Source organism: Tursiops truncatus, chromosome 1, assembly GCF_011762595.2.
Source record: "Tursiops truncatus isolate mTurTru1 chromosome 1, mTurTru1.mat.Y, whole genome shotgun sequence".
In the NCBI taxonomy this organism is placed as follows: Eukaryota; Metazoa; Chordata; class Mammalia; order Artiodactyla; family Delphinidae; genus Tursiops; species Tursiops truncatus.
Window position 1 is genome coordinate 117,911,704 of NC_047034.1, and position 17,788 is coordinate 117,929,491.

The window sequence follows — 17,788 nt, forward strand, 5'->3', positions numbered from 1 at the left end:
ACAATTCGGGGAAAGTCAAGACCAAGCTGGAGAAAAACCATGCCAAAGCAGGATGGTGGGCATCTGTAAATCCACAGTCCCATTCACACTCATTCTTTAACCTTTCCAGCTGGCTTAACCCTGACACCCGGGGCTCCTGGCTGAGCGCATACTCCAAGAAAGTCTGTCTTCTTCAGAAGGCCCTGTTAGTGGCCCTGACCACCTGCTGTCTCAAGTGGCCAGGCTCTGTGAGGCTCTGTGGGGCATGAACCACACAGAACACACCTCTGCCTCATGTTCAGGGTGGCCAGTGGTCCCATTGGGTGTGATGTGCTTCGTTTGTTTTTTTTTTCCTAGCATCCTGGTGAGGGCTGGGGGTGGACTGTTGGGGGAGCAGCCTTCGCACAACCTGTATCCTCTCCCCAGCATTGACAATTGGTGCTCTGGGCCTGGGACCTTCCCTTATAGGGAAGCCAGGTGCCAAGCTGCTACTTGGCCCCAAATTCTTCTTCCTTATGAGAAGAAAGTGTTCCCTGTCTGGGTGGTACATGGCACCTAGGCAGCCCCACTGGCACATGTGCCCCCTGCCTTCTCCACAGAAAGATAATGGGGTCTTTGCCTGCAGAGGGGTCTATGCAGTCCATCCTCCTGTGTCAGTTATCAGGAGAAACTTGCTGGCCATGAGACAAGCACACACCAGAGACGATGATCTTGTTGCATCACTTCTCCTTTCTGAGTAAAGCCCTGTTCCAACTAGCACGTCGTGTGATAAGTCTTCCTTGGAAGCTTGGAGCCCACAGGTGCTACAGTGGATTGAGGACTGTGGACTCCTAGTTCTGGGGCTTGGCACTGTTATGCTCTTTGCCATCCGTCATGTGGTAGGAATCCTCACCTGGGACTGGTAGCTGGATCTTCTTGTCTACACATAACAATGTCAGGTAGCAATAACTGCTACGTGGAAACATAAATCAGGTTATGGAAAAAGAGAGACGTGGGGTGAATTACAAAAGATGAAGTTGGGTCATATAGGACCTTAAAGACGAGATAAAGACTGTGGATGTTCTAATGTGATGGGATCAGCTGGAGGGTGTGCATGTGGTCACCTACCTTGTGTGCATGTCCCCAGGCACAAAATCCATGGCTCGTAACACTAACAGGAGGCTGCCTCCCTGAATGAGCAGACAGCCCTTCCATCACTGCCATCTCAGAAGACAGACACCACTGATACACTACCAAGTGGCTTTGTGGAATCTTTATTCCAATCTCTTGATGCTACTTAAAATAATAATAAAATACCTTCCTCAGCACCATGGTGAGGAATAAATAAGATAATCCACGTAAAATGTTGAAAACAGCGCATGCCATAAGCACATCATAAATGTTTATTTCAACCCAGTAAAACATAAGAATAGAAAAGCCCACTTAACACAAAACGTTTATTGTAAATAAATACAGACTCTTGACTTTATTTCCATTTCAAATTTACAATAAAGTCCACCCTGTGAATAACATACCTGTTGCCATATTCCCTTTAGGTGCTGTCTCAGTCAGATGCTATAGCAAAAATAACATACGTCGGGTGGTTTAAATGAACATTTATTTCTCACAGTTCTGGGGACTGGAAAATCCGAGATCAAGGTGCTGCAGATCCGTTGTCTGGTGTTTAGATAGCCACCTTCTCGATGGATCCTCACATGGCCAAGAGAAAAGGAAGAGAGACAGAGACAGAGACTAAGACAGAGACAGAAACAGAGAGACAAAGACAGAGAGAGACAGACAGACAGACAGAGGGGAATCAAGCTCTCCCCTATCTCTTCTTATAAGGGTACTAATCTCATCATAAAGGTCCCACCCTCACGATCTCATGACCTCCCAAAGGCTCCATCTCCAAATACCATCAGATGGAAGATTAGGGTTTCAACATATGAATTTTGGGGGCACACAAACAGGCAGTCCACAACGGTTACCATGTACCCCTTCACCACCATCTGTTATTAAGAGAGTAGAAAATTTATATTTTTTAGCCAAAGCAGATACAGCATCACTCTGCTGTCAGTAGAAATATTACTAATGGCCTAGGGCCCCCATGATGGCTCTTCATGTTGAATAAAAGTCCAAGCCCCAAGGACAGTCAGCCCTCCCCAGAGGGAGTTGTTTGGGCCTCTCCATGCTGCTTGGGCTCCTGTAACACCAGCTTCCTTGTTTACACATCCACCCACATCTTTGAGGCCATGCATTTCACAAAGCCCACCACATGAGCACACAAAAATCTTAAAGATGATGCCAGAAGTCTATCTCCTACCTCAAAACTTCCCTTTTAAAAGCATCCCTGCAGATCTGGGAAACTCTGAATTTTGTTTTAATCATTTTCTTATGTGTCTCTGAGTTTTGGAAGTACAAGACCTAGTTTACTGAAGGCATGAAGGTTACAAGGCTCCTGGACTCGAGAAGGCTGAAACAAGACATTTATAAAAGATCCCGGCTGGAGTTGTTTAGAACTACCATCTGAATGTCCACTGTCCGCTAGGTGCTAGGTACTTAATATGTACACTCTTATTAATTTATTTATTTATTTTTCCTTCTGTGACTTTTTTTTTAATTTAATTTTATTTATTTGTTTATACAGCAGGTTCTTATTAGATTTTATACATATTAGTGTATATATGTCAATCCCAATCTCCCAATTCATCCCACCACCACGCCCCCTCCACCACTCTCCCCCCTAGGTGTCTATACGTTTGTTCTCTACATCTGTGTCTCTATTTCTGCCCTGCAAACCAGTTCATCTGTACCATTTTTCTGGGTTCCACTTATATGCGTTAAGATATGTGTTTTTCTCTTTCTGACTTACTTCACTCTGTATGACAGTCTTTAGATCCATCCATGTCTCTACAAATGACCCAATTTCGTTCCTTTTTATGGCTGAGTAATATTCTATTGTATATATGTACCACATCTTCTTTATCCATTTGTCTGTTGATGGGCATTTAGGTTGCTTCCATGTCCTGGCTATTGTAAATAGTGCTGCAATGAACATTGTGGTACATGACTTTTTTTTTTTTTTTTTTGCAGTACGCGGGCCTCTCACTGTTGTGGCCTCTCCCGTTGCGGAGCACAGGCTCCGGACGCGCAGGCTCAGCGGCCATGGCTCACGGGCCTAGATGCTCCGCAGCATGTGCAATCTTCCCGGACCGGGGCACGAACCCGTGTCCCCTGCATCAGCAGGCGGACTCTCAACCACTGCGCCACCAGGGAAGCCCCATGACTCTTTTTAAATTGTGGTTTTCTCAGGGTATATGCCCAGTAGTAGGATTGCTGGGTCATATGGTAGCTCTATTTTTAGTTTTTTAAGGAACCTCCCTACTGTTCTCCATAGTGGCTGTATCAATTTACATTCCCACCAACAGTGCAGGAGGGTTCCCTTTTCTCCACACCCTCTCCAGCATTTGTTATTTGTAGATTTTCTGATGATGCCCATTCTAACTGGTGTGAGGTGATACCTCATTGTAGTTTTGATTTGTGTACACTCTTTTAATTCTTAACGTATAATGGCACGGTAAATATTATTATCCCCATATCATAGACAAATTAATGGAAATACAGAGCAGTGACATCATGTGCTCAGAATAAAGGTGGAGCTGGGTCTCTAGCTCATGGTTCTGACTCCAAGGCCCACACTCTTTCTTCTGTTAGATGTTGCTTCCCAGAGAAGCAGTCAGAGAATAGTACCCATTATATGAGTAAGGAGATGCTGACTTGATTATATAAAAAAAAAAAAAAAAAAAATGCACTTCATCGTGAAATGTACTCCCTTACATCTGTAAGAGACATTCATTCCTCACCAAAGGAAAACAAATGAAAGAAAGAAGGACTTTTCCCTTAAGGGCATCACTACCAAGTTTCATGGTTAGTAATTAATTCCATTTGAAACAGGGCCCTAAGGTTAATGAGTGAGTGAGAGAAAGAGAGAAAGAAATGTAGAGGAGAAGCATAAAAATGACACTAAAGAGATGGAAGAGCTTGGAGAGGGAAAGTATTAATAGAAGACTTTGTGTGTTCTGTTTTTCTTGAAATATTAGGAGTAACTTCCTTATCAGCAACACTCTTGAGACAGAACTCTGAAAACATCTTTCAAGGCAAAGAAATGAGGCCCTTTACTATCTGGGGAGGGTTTCTATATTAACTTAAGTCTTGCAAATCCAATAAGATTTCCAGACAGACTCCCAGGAGACCTCGCTGTCTCCAACACCAGCAGGAAGATTTACACTAACTGAATGTGGCTCTTCCACAGGGCCCGCTCAACTGGCTCCATCTATCTAAACAGGATTCTAACATAGAAACTGGGAATTAAAGTAGGAGACTGGAGACTGGTGGGTGTCAGTGAATACCTTAGCAAGGGCACAAGTCATATCCTGACTGGTATCTAAAACTATATCAGGATGAAGCAGATCTTGCTGTTAAAGAGAAGACAGGGACACAAAAAGGAATCATCCCCAGATCTGCAGAATCTGAGAGGATGCCAGAAACAGTCCACAACAAAGATTTTGAACCCAGCTACAAAACAGTCTGCTGTCTGCGGATGGGAAACACATGTTTTTTTGTACAGAGAAACCCACTTCTGATCTTCTGACTGTATTCTAGGTACTGAAATAAGATGACAAAAGATTCTTTATGGCTCCTTCCAGATGGACAACAGAGTCTTGCACTGCAACTTGAAAGGAGTTCAATGAAGCTGCATCCCAAACCACCATTCATATCCTGACCACCAGCACTCCATGTTTCATCATTCTGCTGTATCTGTATCTAAACATTTTCAAATCCTCAGACCCTACCAAAGTCATGAACAATTTGGTGGGATGCAGTGCAGACGCAGTGCCGACACAGCCCAGAAACACAGTGAGAGACCACCTGTGTCTTCCTGCAGAGGAAGGAAGTAGGAATGGACTGGACAGTAAATGGTTATATAACTTAGAGAACACTTCTAAATCACACCTTCTAGTAGACGTGAAATATACCGTTCAGCGAGAAGAAAAGCCCATCTTGTATGTTTCATGTTGTCCTTTAACTATCTCCATCTCACACTTGGCCATTGTTCCTTGCAATTGCCTGGAAGTTAAACGCATCTTTTCAGGAGTTTCAGGTAAATGCTGCACAGCCAGAAAAGAGAAGGGCTCCCATAGGGATCTTGTCTCACGTGCATTTCGATTATAAAGTGTTCCAAATTTGCCAGTGGGTCTTAGGAAGTTAAGGTAAGAGCAGAACAGGTAAATGAAAGCTCCAGATACACACAAACACAAATAAAAATTATTCTGAGTCATTAAATGTGAACTCTTTCCCTCACCAGATCTTTCGCCAGTATGTGCCAGTTCGGCCATATCGGTTACTGGTAAATGGTGGCTAACGCTGTGCCTCCCCAAGACCTAGTAACTAAACGGCGAGTAGCTAGCTGGCGGAGCAGAACCCAGTCCAGGGCGATGGCCAGCCAGCCCTGTCCTGAGTGGCTGTGCTCATACTCCACCCATAGGCAAGGAGCCAAGGGATGTGAGTGTGGCTTCCACTTCCTGTCCAATGTTATAACTACCTCTAATAGTTGAATTAGTTATTCATTTACTCCACGAAGATTTACTGAAGTTCTTGCATGGGTTAGACATTGTTCAGGCCCTTGTAATACAGATAAACAAGAAAGACAGACTCCCTGATCTCCTGGATTCATAGACTAAAGAGAAGGGAAAGACAATTAAACCAACAGTTGCCGCCCAGCATCATCATCAGGATGGTGGTAGAGGAAGCCTGGAGCACAATGGGAACACCTAACCTAAACTGAGAAAGTTAGCCAAGGCAAGGCAAGGGAAGGCAGTCCTGTGAGGCGTAAAGAAAGTCTGGTTTGGCTAGTGGGTAGGGAGCTGGGGCTGGTGGGGAGAAAAGCAAGAGGTGAGGCTGGAAGGACTGGCAGAATCCAGAAAACACAGGTCCTTGTAGGTCATGGAAAGGAATATGGACTTGATGATAAAAGCAAGGACTTTTCTGTTCTACAAAGATCCTATTTGTTGTACTGAAGAGAAGGGTCCTGGAGGGAGCAAGACTACAGACAATGAGGAAGGAAGTGGGGAGACTGAGGCAGACATAGATAGAGAGAAGACGGTGTCCTGAGCTACTGCAGTAGCAGAGAATGTGGAGAAAAAAGGGTGGACTCAAAAAGATTTAGAAGCAGAATTGATGGGCCTGGGTATTGACCAGATGTAGGGATGTAAGAGAGAGGCAACAAGGAAGGATATTATTGCCTGGGTACCTGACTTGGAGAAATGGATGGATGTTAGCACCACTCCTAAGATTTGAAGACAAAACAGGACAAACACAAACATGGGAGGAAGAGTCAAGAGTCTCACTGAGGACATGCTGAGCTTTGAGGTACCTACAGGGCAACCCAGTGAAGTCATCCAGGAAGCAGCTGAGTTAATGATGTCAGGAGAGGGGTTGGGGCAGAAGACACAAATTTGGGTGTCATCAGTCTAAAGATGGTAAATGAAGCCATAAACATGGATGGAATCATCCAAGGAGAGGAAAGTGAGAAGAGGAGGGAAGTGAAAGAAGAAAGCTGAGGCCAGAACTGTGAGATTGCTCACATTTAGGGCTGGCTGACTGAGAAGAGCCTGCAGAGGAGCCCCAGAGAAAGACCAGAGGATGGTAAGAATGAGGCAAAGCGCCAACCAGCAGCCACTTGGTGATCAGTAGTCCCAGTGCCTAAAACCTAAACAGGATTTGATTAGTGGGTCCAGGACCACAAAGGCAAGGGGTAAGGAGAGGAGGGGAAGTTTTTAATTCACTTGATCTTCTGCTCCAAGAATGGATTACAGCAGACAGAAATCTTGTTAGCTACTTATAGGTTGAGAGGGGCTATCCCAGAAAAATATAATGCAGGCCATGAATGTAAGCCACATTTGTAATTTTAAATTTTCTAGTAGTTACAGTAAAAAAGTAGAAATAAATAGGTGAATGTAATTTTAGTATCATACTTTATCTAACCTAATATAGCAAAATACTATCATTCACTAAGTAATCGATATAAAAAATTATTAATGAGGTATTTTACATCTTTTTTTTTTTTTTTTTTTTTTTGCTATTAAGTCTTTGTCACCTGGTGTGTATCTCACTCTTACAGCAGATCTCATTTGGACTAGCCACATTCCAAGCGCTCAGGGGCCACATGTAGCTGGTGGCTACCATACGGGACAATGCAGGTTTGCAGTTTACACACAAACACTTTACCTTTCCCCAAGTTTTATTTAAACAAATAAGAACTCTGAAAAAGTGTATGATCAACATGAGCTCTCTGAAAGGCCCAGGTAGCAAGCAGGATATCAAATCCAGATGAAGGAGAATTGGAACAATTAGGGAGCTTTTTTATTTTTAACACTGTCACAAAAGGAAAAGAAGTTGGGGAGAGGCTGACCTCGTGCTCGTTGATGAACAGGGCAGCAGATGACAGCTGCTGTGAAATGGAGATCAGAGCTGGTTCCCTGTCAGGAATAAGTCAATACAGCTTTTTAATACACAGTAGGTGGAGTACTGCATGTCACCATCCAGGGACATGCTACGTTACGCAAGGTCAGGTGGGGGGAACTGCAACCAACCCCTCTCTGGCCCAGTCAATGCCATCTAAAAAGATTTCTAGCTGGAGCTTCTCAGAATCATTTAGTCATCTCTTCACATCACCTTGAAAGGGTGCATGTGATTTCCTCATCGTGGGGATGTTAACAGGACTCGGCTCTGGCTCTCCTCCCACCGCAAGCTCATCATCAGCGAGCCGGGTGCCCAGGAAGGGCGGATGGAGATGAATCGAATTGCCCGGCTCAGGATCACCGGGCACTCCAGCAATCCTAGTCAGGAGCCCAGCTCAATTTGCTGGCCTCACTTCTCCAGCTTAGACCTCACAACTGTACCTGAAACTAAGAGCATTCTTTTTCTCTTCAGATAACTCCAAAAGTTGTTACTTAGAAACTCTCACCCCCCAGGGAGAGGAAAGGGGGAAATGTTAACACCTAAACTTAGGAAATGGAAGCAGATTCAGGCCTACCCCTCCAGCCTTCTGTCTCACACGTCCTTACCTTCCCCACCTCCCATTTCATACTTTGGTAGTAACATACAGCTGGTGCCCCCCCTCACGCCCATGCTTGCGCACGCACACACGTGCACACACACACACACACACACACACACACACACACCCCAAGAGGAGAGGCAGAATAGTGTTTGTGTAGTTAATAGATTAGGCTTTGAAGACAAATCCAAATCTCACTGCTGACATTTGCTAGCTGTGTGACCTTTGGCAAATGACCTCTACTACTAGTTTCCTTACCTGAAAAACGGGGAGAATACCATGCCAACCTCACAGAAATGTGTGAGGATTAAAATGAGCTAATGTACTGAATAAGCATAATAGAAATTAAAATGAGTAGCACTGACCCTGAAACATGCTAAGTATATAAGTGATTACTATTACTTATTATAGCACTATAGGGTGTTCCATAAGTGGTAGCTATGATTATTGTTCTTAAAATCTCTACTCCTTTCTTCAAAGCTAACCTAGCTATTACCTCATTCTGCTGGCTTTTTCTGTCAATGCCACTCTACCAATCCCCTAAGTGCCACACATAAAAGCACACTCACACACTCGTTTAGATTTGATGCCCCTCCCTGGGCAGCTGGTTCTTCACACACTGCCCGTTCTTAACTCAATGGTGCTATATACAGTAACTATCTGCTATGGTCATTATCACTTTCCTACAGCAATGCCTCTTAAATGCTTTGAGGAGGTAATATGTGAGCAGAGACAGGAAAGAAGGGAGCGAGGGAGCCATGTAGATATCTGAGGGAAGGATGTCCTAGGCATGATTAAGAAACAGCAAGAGAGCTGGCACGGCCAGAGCAGAGTAAGGCAGAGAGAGGAGAGGAGGTCAGAAATGCAAGGCCAAGGGGGCCAAACGGTAAGGCCCATAACCCATGGAAAGGGATATGGATTTTTTTTTTTCTGAGTAAGATATAGACTTCCTGGAGGGCTTGTGCAGAGGAGTGGTGTGGTCTGACCCACATTTTTAAAGGCCATTGTGGCTTCTATGTGGAGAACAAACAGTAGGGAGGCAAGGGTGGACACAGGGAGACCAGACGAAAAGGCTTGAGTATCAATGGACCAGGTGAGAAAGGGTGGTGGGCAAGGTGGTGATGGCAGAGATCCCAACAGGACTTGCTGATGGACTGGATGAAAAAAAAACAGAGGACAGCACCTTGGTTTTGGCCCTAGAATCTGGTGTGGTAAGCCAACTAATGGCTCCCAAAGATATGTGTAATCTAATCTCCAAACCCGTGAATATGTTATCTTCCATGGCAAAAGAAACTTGCTGATGTGTTTAAATTAAGGACCTTGAGGTGGGCAGATGATCCTGGATTATCTGGGTGGGCCCAATGTATCTCAGGGGTCCTCACAAAGGAAATATGGAGGCAGGAGGGTCAGAGGGAGAGAAGGAGATGTGACAATGAAAGCAGAGGTCAGAGCGATGCAGGGCCAGTAGCCATGGAATACAAGCAGCCTCCAAAGCTGGAAAAGATAGGGAAATGGAGACTCCAGTAGAAACGCGGCCCTGCCAAGCCGTTTTAGAACTCTGACCTCCAGAACTGCGAAATAATAAACTCAGTGTTGTTTTAAGGTAGTGGTAACTTGCTACAGCAGTAATAGGAAACTAAAATACCTGAGTTTACTATGATGCCATTTATTGAGACAGAGAGCACTGGAAAAGGAGCAGGAATCAGCAGCTCTTGTTAGGTCATGCTGGATTTGAGGTACTCATGAACCTATCCAAGTGGAGATACCAAATAGATAGATGATGACCAAGGCTGCAGCTTAGAGGGAAACTGGAACTTCACGTGACCTTGGGCAAGTCCTTTAATTTCTCTGAGCTTCAGTGTCTTCCGTAAAATGGAGTTATATCGTATTTATCCACCTCAAGGATCAAAGGAGACATTTTATGCAAGTTCAGGGTGTCCCACTAGTATAAGGCATTTATTATTCCGATAAATTGGCCTCTTAACCCAACAGGAGTCATTTTTCAAAGACTTTTAAAGTCTTTTGTCTCTGCACAGCTCCACAGAATGCACAGAGCAGCACTTGGAGGAAACACCAGATAACCCTGGGCTGCCCCATTAACAGACTGTAAGGAAAATCCCACCCTCAGTCCTCTCACCACCTGCCTCTCTTCCCCCAAATCCAGCCACACCAGACTAGCTGTGACTTGCTTATATCCAACAGCTGAGTGATGGGGATGTATATTTTATTTCCTACTAAATGGTTAGTGGATTGGAAAGGGCCTTAGAGCCCAGTCAAAACAGTCCAAGCTCCCACCAAATGCAGGATCCCCTCATTCGTTCACTGGACAACCATTTGCTGAGCCCAGGCTGAGGCCAAGCCCTGTGCTAGGATGGCCGGGTAGAGTGGAACCCAAGGCAGGGAGGTGCTCCCAGAGCCTGTCCCTCCTAGAACCTCTCATCCACCCTGTGAGGGAGGCATTTGCTCTTCACGAGGCTCTGGAGTCCTGTGGACCTTCCACTTAAGGGGCGCTTTGGGGCCAATTCCCAAACCTACTTGACTCTCAGTTTCATCATCTATAAAATAGGGACTATAATCCCCGGAAAGCACTTAGCGTAGTACTTCATACCCATTAAGTGCTCAATAACTGGAAGCTTTAATTGTTATAGTTAACGTTATTCAAGTATCACCTACATTTTTTTTAATAAACAGCCTGAAATATGTCTTCTGAAATACCCAGTATGACAGAGTACACTGGGTATGCTCCTCCTGACAGCCTTAAAATATCTGAAGGCAGATTTTATTACCCCTCGTCATCTCTCTTCCAGGGCAAATATACCCAATTCCTTTACCGTCCCTCACAGAACCCAACTCCTAGAACTTCTTCCCATCCTCATTGCTTGTTCCTTTGTGTATTATGTTTGGCTGCAGCCCTCTTAAAATATGGCCCTCCATGGAACCCAGTAGTCTGACCAATGTCAAGTATAACGGAACCATCATAAGAGTAAATGTCTAGAATTAAAGGACTTAACAATCATTGCTTCAATTATTCATGAGCAATTCCAAAGATCCATGACATGTTCTAGTGTGAAATTTCACTGAAGTACAAATTTGGCTCAACTACATGATGCAACCAGTGTTTGGGGCAATCATTTAGAATCCAGGTGCCCAGCATCTTTCTAGCAATAAAACTTGGAGATTCCCTCCTTGTCCTTGGGTGCAGTAATACCTGCGAAGTGATTACAAACTCAGGTTTCTTGTGAAAATTTGCCATCAAGCAAAGGAAGATACTTTATTTTTTTTTTTTTTACATCTTATTGGAGTATAATTGCTTTACAATGGTGTGTTAGTTTCTGCTTAATAACAAAATGAATCAGTTATACATATACATATGTTCCCATATCTCAGGAATATACTTTAGTAAATAAGGCTCTGCATAGGAAACACATGATCCCTAACAGAAATATGATTTGGGACAAACAAGGATCTGTATAAACATTTCCATATTCACAAGTCTGAAGGTTTGGGATGGCCTCAAACTGCATCTTTTGCAAATGTCATGTGCCCTCTGTATACATATCAATGAAGCCAAAGAATGAGCTAGATCTTCTACACATGAAATAGGCAACGCTGTGTGTACAAAACTGAATTAAGAAACAGGTCCCTGAGCTCCACAGCCAGCTCTGCCAGGCACTGCCTGACCTTAGGAAACTGCCACTCTTCTGGGTCTCAATCTCTCTGCCTATCAAATGAGAGGTTGGAATGAGTCAAGAATTCTTCACCTGCTGTCCAGGGACAGATAGGTCAGGGGAGATGTTTACCCACTGAAGTTTTAAAGATATGGATATGTACATTTTAAGGATTAAAAGAGCCATAGCATTTATCAAATTCTAGGCATTGTGGTAACTGCTTTACATAGTAATACCCATAGGGCTTCCCTGGTGGCGCAGTGGTTGAGAGTCCGCCTGCCGATGCAGGGGACGCAGGTTCGTGCCCCGGTCCGGGAAGATCCCACATGCCGCGGAGCGGCTGGGCCCATGAGCCATGGCCGCTGAGTCTGCGCGTCCGGAGCCTGTGCTCCGCAACGGGAGAGGCCGCAACACTGAGAGGCCCGCGTACCGCAAAAAGTAATAATAATAATACCCATAATAATTGCTAATATGAAAAGCTTACTATGTGCTTCATAAATATTATTTTACCGAAGCATAATATTCTAATGCAGTAGGTACTGTTAGTAACCCATTTTATTTAGAAAGATCAGGTAACTTGCTTGAAGTCACTCAGTGTGTGAAGAACAGAGGTGGGGTTTCCACACAGGCCTGAATCCACAGAAGCCTGTTCTTCTCCGCTGTACTACACCGTTTCACGATGAGGTCAGTAACTAGGTAAGAGGACTAGTTGGTATCACACCACCGCAGAACTGTCTTTAATTGGCCTATTTTCAGGCTAGCGCTTTCTCCAACCTCAGCAGTGGTTTGCAGAGGCTGGTCATTCAAATGAGCAGGTCCAGAGGCCAGACCTGCGCGAGTGGCCCTGCCATTAGCAAAGCTGCTCACTCCAAGAGCTGCAAGTGCAGCAAAGACTGAATTCAGAAAATGTAGTCGGTCATGCTCATAAATAAACCACATTTTTTATTTATGCTAATACTATTGCAGTTTGTATCACCTTTAAAAAGAAATAAGACCTGAGTGGGCTTTAAAGACTCAGATGAGAGAGAATACTACAGGTAAAAAATTTCACTTCTTATTAAGTTTTTACACTCAAATCCATAAATTATCTTGTTAAAGTGTTTCTGCTTATGCAGCAGTTTCCTTGGAACACATTTTCATCCTTGGGAAGTGTTAGGTGAACTGAATTTCTCCTGTTCCTTTGTGTCCTCAAACTAAACTAGAGGATAATTGACTTTCCATGACGTCACAAGCTTTGAGGCCCACTTACAATCAGAAGATGGGCCTAAAGCAGAATTGTAATATATGTCTATAAATGTCTGCACACACAGAAAAAAATAATTTTACATTAGTCACTGAAACTAACTCTGGCTCATTTTAACAAAAAGTGGGGAGAGAAGATTTTTTAGAGGAATACTATTATATTGTGGAATCCAAGGCTAAGATACATACTAGAAAGGTCTAGAACCAAGGCCTGGAGCATGTGGAGGACTCAGGAATAGGTTCTGTGTCTCTGATTTCACCTTAAATTCTCTCTGTGGATTTGCTTCATTCCTCCATCTCTGTGTCTCAGGCCACCTGACAGAACATGGCCTCCAGACAGCTCTGCACTTTTGTCCCCTGTTTCAGCCCCCAGAAAGAGAAACTAACTTCTCTTTCTCAGTGCCAATTTCAATACCCCAGGGCATCAAATAAGAAAAACCCCTGGATCAATCCACTGTGGTTCAGACACAGAGTATCCTAAAGCAGCATGACTGCCTCCATGATAATCATGGAGATATAGTGATAGGGAAGCAATTTCCAAAACAGCAAGGGGGCTAACAGAGGGGCGGCCAAGCTACACACAAATGGAATAATATGTGTCCCCTACACATCCTTCCTGAAGTAGACGTTTATATCAGCTGAAAGCTCCTAGCTTACAGAGTCCAAAGCCTTCAACGTGGCTAGGAGCCTCACCATCTGGCCCCTGACCTCTGTTCTATCTGCCCTGGGAACACACTCGCTCTCTCGCACTGAGCTGTAGTCACTGCATCTCTACAATGACAAAGTTCCTTCTCACTTCAAGGTCTTCACATAAAGTCACCACACTCTCCCTCCCTCCCATCTAGCTACTTCCTCCTAGCGTATCTTCCACTTAGACTTCCTCATAACACCTATACCAGACCAGATCACAACTTCAATTAAAAGGCTGTGTAGCCACTGCTGTATTCAAAACAGATGACCAACAAGGACGTACTACACAGCACAGGGAACTCTGCTCAATATTCTGTAATAACCTAAATGGGAGAAGAATTTGAAAAAGAACTGATACATGTATATGTATAACTGAATCACTTTGCTGTACACCACAAACTAACACAACATTGTTAATCAACTATACTCCAATATAAAATAAAAATATTTTATAAAAGCTGTATAGCTTTTCAGGTGATGGTTTTTTCTTGCCTCTCACACTGTAAACTTAATGAGAACAGAGCCTATCTCTCCTCTCTCAATCTAATTCCAAAGTGCCTAGTATGGTGCCCTGCAACAGCAACTGCTCAAAAATTAGTTAATGCATATTTTCAAATGAAAAGATGAGCAAGTGAACCAGGCCAAATCCTAAACTTTCAAATGTAACGGTATCCAAAAGTTAAGAGTAGCCTAGAATTATATAAAGTATTTCTCACACCTCATTTTCCAACTCAGAACACTTCCATAGACAGGAACCAATTGGCAGGTGATGGGTGGCAAGGACAACCCCAAAGGCACAAGGGATGCTTTGCTACACCACGGCAACCCCGAAAACAAAGTCAAACTGTGGTCCACCAAGAAGCAGAGTTTGTGCACTCGAAGAAGCCAAGTACATGTTCCTGTCCCCAGTGCTTTTCTGACAGTAGACTATTAGCCACTCACCTGAAAACCAGAGACCCCAAAACATCAAGCTTCTTTTCAACCTAAAATCAAAAGATACATTACCAAACGACCACTGCTTAAGACCTACAGTCCCTGTTAAGCGTAAATGACTTCTTCTGTGGTTTCACTACTAAGTGTGACTTTGGAATATGATTGTCATGTAGTAAATTTAAATGCTTCTGACATTAAAAAAAATTGTAGCTACTCCCAAATCAGTCATAAATCATTGGGGGTGAGAGTGTGCTACCCAATTTACTTAAAGACATACTAAAATATACTGACACAGAAAATACATGAAAACCAAGCCTAACCCCCAAAGGCCAAATTTCCACCATGAAGTGCCTGGAAATATATCCTGAAACATAATACATCTAACAAGTGATTGTACAGTAACCGTCTCACTTATTTTTTTCTTGAAAAAACAAGCCCAATTCTAAAAGGTAGAGAACAAACTATGAACTGTGTCATTATTTTAAGTGAAGATAAAGTTGCCAGGCCAATTATCTGCTATTATGGGGATTCTCTCTTCTTGATCTCAGCACACTTTGTACTCCCTTTAGAGTATCTCCTCCACTTAGCAAGCTCTCAGATCCAGGAGAGTAAACTTATCATTTCCACACACTCTTCCATATGTCCCTTTCTTTGCTAGTTCTTTCCATGTAGGTTTTTTCTTCAGCTGCACAAATATCTTCTCTTAAAAGTAATACAGAGTACTTAATTATGCACCCTTCATTTTAGTAAGACATATTTTGTAATGAGGAAAAAAAAATATGCTCATGGTAGAAGTTGTAAAACTAGAGAAAACCAGAAACAAGAAAATAAGCACCTCTCATTCTATCACTCAGAAGTTTAGTTAACACTACTCTGGGCCTGGTGTAGGACACAGTCCTTGTTCTAGGAAAGAAACTGATAACTCATTACACAAGTAATGAATTGCAATTCTGATAAATGCTACAAGAAAAAAAATACAGGATAGGATGCTATGAAAACTATAATGGGACCTCTTACTCTAGTTAATATCTTGGTGCCAATGCTTCCTATAATGTTTCAGAGAAACTGTTAAATATACATAAGTTTGTATCCACCTGGGATTGGATAGTACATACGACTTGAAGATAAAAATTTCATTTGTCATTTCCAAAGCTAACTTCCACAGACAAAGCAGTTGTTTATCTCAGAATTTCTCTAAGAATTCCCAGGAAACAACGGTAGGCAAGACAGCCATCAATGAGTTACAAGTGGCCACAGATGAAATCAAGGAATTATGTTTTCAGGATCACTCGGAAGCAGTCAAATAACCTCTGGCCAAAAGGAAGCCATTGTTGAGAGCTGGAAGAGGTCATCACATCATACCAAAGGTATAATCAAAAGCATATAAGAACACATTCCAGGTTCTTCTTCTTCTTCCTTCCAGGGTCTTACAAAGTTGCTCACCCACCATTACTTTATCAGAGCTCTAGGTTTGCAGAGGAGATCCCATAACAATGTCATTTGGGAACTCCTCAACCTCATCTGTCCTTTAAGATCTAGATAGATCTTAAAGATTGGCTAGGAACCCCCTCAACTCCATGCCCAATAGAAATACAAATCTCTCGCTTAGATTTCTGCAGATTTCTATATGAGGCTATGTTCTCATGGTCAAACTCTGCCTACAGGATTTTATTTCCATATCTCATATCTCTGTTACACTCAGCATTAATTTAGACAAATGATGCAGTCGAGCTTCCCACATTTTGGGGAAATCGTAGGGCTCACCACACCCAAGCCTAATGGGTGAGCCTCACCCTGGGAAAACCACCTTCTTCATCATGGTATCTCCCCTGCCAGGTAAGTATTCAAATTTATTTTTGAAATGTGTTTAGGTACTGGTCTCTACCGCCTTCATAAAAGAAGCAAGACTTCTAATTCATAGTAAGTGATATCATTCTAATTCCCCTAGGAGTATCACTATCCAGGTTTACATTCACATTAAGGTTTATAAGCTATAGATAACTGAGATCAGATTCTTTCCTGAGAGCAAGATTCCAGGGGAGGAGAGGATGTGGACGATATGAGGGAACTAAAAGAATGAAAAGGAATTATAATGAGGCCCTGTGGGTAGAAGGTAGAGAAAGAAGAAATGAGCATGGCCAGCCCCGTTGGTTTCCATCCAGACATCAAGAGTCAAACAGGCAAATTAAACTTCAATGATAATTCTCAGCTCACTGCCTGATCGTCTCATACTGTGCCTTATAGTTTTAAAAATGAATGCTTAATTTAGTACATTTTCAAAGACTTTCAAATGGCCATTTTTTTTTTACAGTGGAAATTCATCTTAATAATTTGTTAGTAGAGGAAACCCTAGAAGTAAAAGTAATGTGATCCCTTTCTAAACCTGAAAGAACACACTCCTCAGCCTTATTCTCAGCTAGGCTCTTCTTAACCTTCTCAGTCAGTTCCTATACTTCAGAAGAAATTTCCCGTCTCGGTTTTCAGGGAAGAATGACTTCACCCAGGCTCTGCGTGGTGCCCTGACAGGCAGGCAACGCCAGGAGCAAGCAATGCAGATATGGCCTCAGCCACTCCCTGCTCAGCCTGAGAGGGGATCTGCCAGACCAGAGAGGAATCTGGGTTCTCCAAAATGCTACAGCAAAATAGTCTGGCACTGAGCAGAACACTCCACCCAATGGTCAGGAGCCACTGAAGACTTCAGGAAGGTGAAGATAGGACTTGGCTTCTTCTCCTTTGAGCAGAACATTCCAGAATGACATACGGGAAGCTCTAGATAATGAGTCCCTTTGACCAATTATACCATAGCTCCTAAAAACAAAAGACAAATGTCCAGCCCTGGGATCTCATGCCCTTTGCACCTCACCTCAGTTTACAGGAGGCTCTGGTTTTCTGCGTGGAAACACAATGCCACTCTAGCTTGAGAACTCTCCTGTTACTCTTACTGGAGAGGGAGCAGTGAGTGTGTAACCAGGAAGTCAGCAAAAAATTCCATTCGCTTTTTTGTAACCAGTCAACTTCTGTTTATGACAGAAGTCAGTGTAAACCACAACAGCAATGAAGCCCAGGTCCTGTGGTTCTCTTTCTGTATTCTAGGACTCTGAGTGATGTATGATTCCTCCTAGGAATGCAAAGGGTGCACCAGACCTGTCAGAGAAACTATAAATCATCCAAGAAAATA

General features: G+C 43.2%; 1 protein-coding gene and 1 pseudogene across 11 annotated transcripts in view; both read right to left on the minus strand.

The window, feature by feature from the left end:
• Positions 1–17,788, minus strand: part of ST6GALNAC3 (ST6 N-acetylgalactosaminide alpha-2,6-sialyltransferase 3) — a 602,379-nt gene that overhangs the window by 545,649 nt on the left and 38,942 nt on the right. The gene's annotated exons all lie outside the window — the stretch shown is intronic.
• LOC117309987 (U1 spliceosomal RNA) lies at positions 16,314–16,454 on the minus strand (annotated as a pseudogene).